The sequence below is a fragment of the Lepisosteus platostomus genome, chromosome 7 (genome assembly GCF_059453375.1).
Source record: "Lepisosteus platostomus isolate fLepPlt1 chromosome 7, fLepPlt1.hap1, whole genome shotgun sequence".
Lineage (NCBI taxonomy): Eukaryota > Metazoa > Chordata > Actinopteri > Semionotiformes > Lepisosteidae > Lepisosteus > Lepisosteus platostomus.
The window spans coordinates 41971621-41977620 of NC_142617.1; the positions used below are offsets into that span (position 1 = coordinate 41971621).

General features: G+C 48.6%; 1 protein-coding gene across 2 annotated transcripts in view; it reads right to left on the reverse strand.

Moving 5' to 3' along the window:
- Positions 1-5779, reverse strand: part of pik3c2b (phosphatidylinositol-4-phosphate 3-kinase, catalytic subunit type 2 beta) — a 47262-nt gene extending 41483 nt beyond the window's left edge. For both annotated transcript variants that reach the window (XM_088640470.1, XM_088640469.1), the window contains exon 1: positions 5327-5779. The gene's annotated coding sequence lies outside the window, so the exon portion shown is untranslated. The remainder of the gene's footprint in view (positions 1-5326) is intronic.
- Positions 5780-6000: the final 221 nt, after the last annotated feature.

Sequence of the window (6000 nt, forward strand, 5' to 3'; positions counted from 1 at the left end):
GCTCGCTCACTGCCCAAGCCAAGCCCACACCAGCCTCCTCCAGGATCTCGTCCAGTAAGGCTCCTGCTCACAGGCAGCACGAAACTGCTCCCAGGACTGCAGCAGCTGCTGCAGATGAGACTTCGCAGGCGGAGGTCCCCCACTTTTCCACAAAAGCGCTTCTTTGTGACGTTTCGGATTCTCTGCGTTCTTTTGCGCACACAGCATTGCTGGAGGCGAGCTTCTCCGAATTCTCAAGGCTTACTCTGGTCAACAAAAACCCTTGAGAGATTTTGTTAAAAAGACACAGAGAATGAAGTAGCTCACTGGATTTCCTCCATGGGAAAGGAATTTAGGCCTTGCCATTTTCTTTGGATGGACACAGCTAATTTAGGAAACAACTGTTTAATGTGCCCAGGCCCAGAGTACACTGCTGGGTCCCAGGCGTCTGCAAATAAAGCATCTTAAAACCAACACCTAATGCTTGCAGATCAAACGGGAGACGGCTGTGAGAGGGTATCAAATTACTAGAAAAATTGATGCATACATGCTTTAATTTCAAGAACAACCTGCACTTTTAATGATTTTTTTTTATTCCGTTTTGATTCTATGAACTCAAACGGTGTATATATGCCTTGTGTTCTTCCACACCCATGTCTAAGAGACACTGTGGGGAGAGTGTGTGTGGAGGGGGGTGGGGCTGCTTGAGGCTGGGGGCATTGTTCCACAGCGACCCAAGGCCGGCCTGCTGAAATACAGCCTCACAAAACGAATCCCCCAGAGCGCAAAGGGGATTCAATTAGGGCTGCTCCCAGGTTTTCAGGACAAAGGATGGGGGGCTGTCACGTGAGGCGGTGGGGAAGACTCAGACACAGTCACACGGCCTCCTTCCTTAGAAGAGGAAACAAAGGGGCTGCTGTCGCCCCCCACTCTCTCTCTCACACGCTCCCAGAGCCTCGGCACGTGGGGCAGGGTCCCGGTGGCCCGAGACTGCAGAGACACACTCGCAGCCAGCTGATCCATTGTTCAGTGAGTGACACTGGCACATTCTGTCACACTCGCTGCCCTACACTTCCTCTCCCCAAATCCTGCGTAATCTATTCCATAGCCTGCAGGCCTGCGCCCATCCCCACACCACTTCTTTTCAGCAGGAGATGTCTTGAATTGAAAACAAGCTGGTCTGCGATCTGCTGCTCTGCATTAGGGAGAACTGGGTTCAGTCTCCTGAGCACAAATCTCTACCAGCATTCCAAAGTGTGTTCATAGGCTGTTTTTAGTTGTGTAACTACACAAATAGTAAAAAAAAAGAACTATATTTAACCTCCTGCACTGCCTGGAGGTTTTATATTCATGATTTTCAACAGGACCAAGCAATAGAGAAAAAATGAAACTGAAAAAACACTCCAACAAATGCTGATGCGCACTTCACATATTTCTAAACTTAGGATATAACTTGGCTGTTCACTTCTTCAAGTGTACTTTCGGTTGTACGAATGAGTTATGACGCACTCAATTTTTTTTTATCTAAGCTCACATCATTGCTCAAAATCCTTTTATCTTTTATCTTACACAGAAGAAAACAGTTTTTTGTTTTAGCTAGACCTAAAACCTAGTCATGGGGTTTCAAAATCTCATTATTCTCAACTCCCACAAACACGCCTTCACAAACCTTCAGCACTCTCAACCCATTGCTTGCATCACCAAACACCAGTCTCAACAGGGATCCCTGCCTGGCTCGGACCGGCTCAGCCCCAGAGCAGCAGCCTGCGGACAGCCATGGAGAGCTTGTGCACAACACCAGTTTGGGCCTCAGCGCTACAGAAAGGTCCAGCAGACACAAATGAGCAGCAGGGCAGCTCCGGCAGGGAGTGGGGGGAGCTGAGGGGGGAAGGCCACAGTGAGGGGAGAGCTGTCTGCTCGGGGCAACTCGACAGAAGATTCCATTATTGGAGCCAAGAGAAGACCTCCTCGCCGCACAAGCACAAACAGAAGGCCTGCACGCAGACAGCAAATCAGAGTCAGCCAGGCCGCAGGGCTGAGAAGAGTCTCAAAGACTATTCGCAAGACCCGTTCTTGGATAATTCCTCAAAAGAAAGCCATTTCACTGCAGGCCGAGCCCTTCTGTCCTTCGGCATCGTCAGAAAATCCTCTAACGAACCTGGTTGTGGTCCACACTCCTAGTGCAGGTCACGAAAACTGTACCACAGAACAGCAAATCGTGGTTAGCTGCAATTGGGGGGGAGGGGTGTTTTTCGCTTTTCACGGATGATAACACTAAACAAACAACTGAGAGTCAAGCGCGGTCAGCCAGTGTATCGGCTGCTGCTTGCGTTCGTGGCCGGGGGTGGGTAAGGCACATCAAAAGCCACGTTTTGAGTTTGGGTCCGTGACCAGCTAGACCTCAGAGTTCACTGCACTGACACTGAGACTGGACACCTGGCCGGGACCGTTACAAAGCTTGAGATGTATAGGAAATCACCACACTACTGTACACAAGGGCAGCAGGGAGACGCGATGAGTTTCCTGCTTATTCAGCCACACCGCTTGTTTGAAGACGGTCCACCTGCAGCAGTGACGTTTCTAGCAATCTGACAAAACGCCCAGAAGGGTTTTTCAGATTCTCTCAGAGATGTCACACCCATTCGAAGACATTTCCAGAGCTGCTTTTTTTTTTCAACCTTGTTTTTTACTGCTTTACACTCAAACTCACAGATCGTACTGAGGGTTGATTCTCAACCGCAAGAAATTAACACTGTTTTAATGCCTTAAATCGATACCACAGCTGGTACATGTAAGATTAGGCTAATTATAGTTATTGTAGGCAAGATAAGCATATACTGTAATCTCTTATAAAAAGTGGAAGCTAAATTGTACTATTATTACTACAAGGCTGATTGCTGTAGTCAATAACAAGCAATGGATTACAGCCTCACAGGCTGAAGAGGACAGGGTGATAAGTGGAGGGGATAGTGTTTGAGGAATTAACCCTTTCACCTCTCGTACTAATTAAAAGCAAAGCAGAAGGAAGCAGGCAAGGACACAGTGGTGTGGGTGATGCAGCTCCTTGGTTCGGGGATTGATCCTTAACTGCAGCGCCCTCAGATTCTCCAGGAGCCTCAGCCACCACACACTTTCCAAAAAGACATGCTGACCAGGTTAGTTGGAGACTGTTGTCCCCCTGTGCGTGTGCACTCTAGGGAGGTCTGGCGTCCACCTGGTAACCTGCGCTCCTGAGAGAGGCTCCAGGGCTGCCATGACCCTGTCCAGAGGCGAGTGGCTTTCTTATACTGGAGGCACATATCGCGCAAGGCAAGCAGGACATCAACACTGCCTTGCTCAAAGTCAGGATCTGTATCTGGGATACTCCATCTTCCAGAAGTCTAGAGGCCTGGCTATTTAACTGTCTGGAATGCCAGGCCCTTGATCGCAGGCCAGTTCATCTCAGTCCTTCCCCGCAGCAGCAGGGGGTGAGGCAGAGAGCAAGAGAGCTAAACTGTCATCTGGGAGGGTCCTGCGATCGGCGCAACCTTTCGAAAGCGTACACGTGCCACAAGGAATCCAGGAGCACAGACTATCGTGCGCCGCCTGGGGAAGAAGTGCTGCGCTAGAGTTTGTGGGGGGAAACGGGGCTGTCAGGCCCAGACAGAGGTGGAGAGGTGCTGGGAAGAAGTGACTCATTATGAAGTGATTCATAATTCCACCTTCTGGCACTGTAACACCTGCACTGCAACAGGTGAGCTCCTGTTCTCCTCATTGTGCGCTGAGGCTAGGTAGGGGCAAAACTGTCCATGCAGTAGCTGACTGGATGGGTTACTCCTACTTATGCAGCTGTATACTAAACGTACTGTACCACCACACTTCATTCAGGGAGACTCTTAACCGGTCTGCTGCAAACGTTGAATGTTGTCTTAATATAGCACAGGCCTCTTAGCAACCATACTAATCGGCCAACAGCCAGGCACTCTCTCCACGGGAGACAAAGCTAGCCCATGATGTGAAACTGTCCTTCATCGGGTCAGGCAAAACAAACCGAGGGATTCAGCCGACCCCTATACATTTGTTAATCCTTAAACCTGACTTCATTTAATCCAGACATACATCTGGTTCATTGTTTTGTCAGATCCTCACAAATCCTGCTTTTAAATCTTTCTTTTTGCGAACTATTAAGGAATCCCACACGGTAAATCTGCTTTGCGTTAATCATTACTGCACGCTGCATCCTGGGCTATTTTCCTTGAATAAGCAACTTTACTGTACTGGTACAGAGGATCATATGATTCAGTTTAAACAGCTACAATTTACCGCTGGAATCGCAACAAAGAAGCTTCGTTTCTGTTTTGTAGATGGCTCAGAAGAGTTGGCACCAATATATTCGAGCTACATCTTGATATTTTCACAGTTAACACGCTTTGGGGTGAGGGAGTACTGTATGTCATTCGGCTTTGTTTTGATGCGCGATACAAAAAAAAACAGTAAACTAAGCGTTTTTTGTTCACAAACTCCACTCATCCAGCACAAAAAGTGCGAGCAAGGGCACTACAAGTATTAATGACAGTATCTGGAAAGGAAATACCTCAGAGGGAAATGGCAGTGTTGTCAGAAAAAGCAAAAACTGTGGCGAAGATGGCCGGAGGAGAGTAGCCTTCAGCAGCTCCCGGGTTACCGTCACGGTTCATCTCCGAGCCCCGAGACTGAGAGGCTACCCGCACAGGGAGCACCGTGACAGCGGGGACATGGACCGTGGCGACTCCACTGAAGCACCTGCTCTGCTATCCTTGATTTCTCATCCTTTTCACACCACTGACCGTTTGCCCCCCTTTGTTGACAACATTACAACGACAATAACCGTGAACAACCAACATAAACGTGTGCAACAAATTAACCGTGCTGGACTCGGGTGTGTGGCGTGGAGACGCCGGGGCGAGGCACAGCTCCTTCACAACGGCAACTCGCCTACGGCAGGTAGGCGACAAGGAACAGCGCCTTTCTTGCAGAACCATGACGACATCACCGGGTTTTTTTATGCACAGGTTTGCATAGGGACCTAAACAGTGCCGCACACACACACTTTATATTAGCAGCGAAAGCAGCTCTTTTTATTTATATGATCGATCCTACTCCATTTTTCGACTGCAGGTGCTCGGTCTGTGCCCCTATATCTCTTTAAATTAAACTCGGGTTTCGGAGCCGGCTCAGCGGGGAAAGAGTATATTTTTAATTGACTGCCATGTCTCCCTCTCTTAACTCTTTCGTGCGGAAATTCACTTGTGCCGTCGCAGTCCATTTCATTACGGCTTTCAGGCATCTTCTAGGCTCCAACATTAAAATAAAGAAGGTTTTCTCTTACCTGGCGTTTGATTCCCCAAAGACAATATCCGTTTCTTTCTCTCCAACACTTCTCTCCCCTCTCTCTCTCGAGTCCGGAGCGTTTTTTAATCCTGAAGTGTAACTAAATCAACCCCAAAACAGGACCTGGGTGCTTGCAGCTGTATCGATGCTGTGTTTCGTGCACAACGCGAACTCGTATCTTGGTTTAAAGGCAGCACTGCGGGAGAAACAGTATTTCCTTTCTCTCTCCTTTGTAACCCGGTTATTTTGTTGACGATCTGGGAGGGTTGCAGCGGTGCAGCTCAGTGCACACATCGCTTTTTCCAGTAAGAGTGTGCGTGAGAGAGAGAGTGACAATAGATAGCTGAGCCAGAGCGACCTCTGCTGGTCAAGAGTGACATCTCGCATTCGGTGGGTGTGCGCGCTGCTACTGCTCTCATCTCCGCACGGATTTACACCTGAGAGATGCCAAGTTCCCGAAACGGGATCTTGATCTGATCTGAGAGCTCTTGTCTGAAGCAGCGAGCTAAATTTGCTGCAGTAGCAGACTTGACGTAAAAGACTTGAGGGCGGGGATTTTTAAAGTATCCAAAGGTCCCAGTTGTCTTATCAGGAGGACATACTGTACGGCTGAAACGCACGTCTTATCTAAAAGTAGTGCGTGAAGGGAAAACATGATATACAAAATGAATG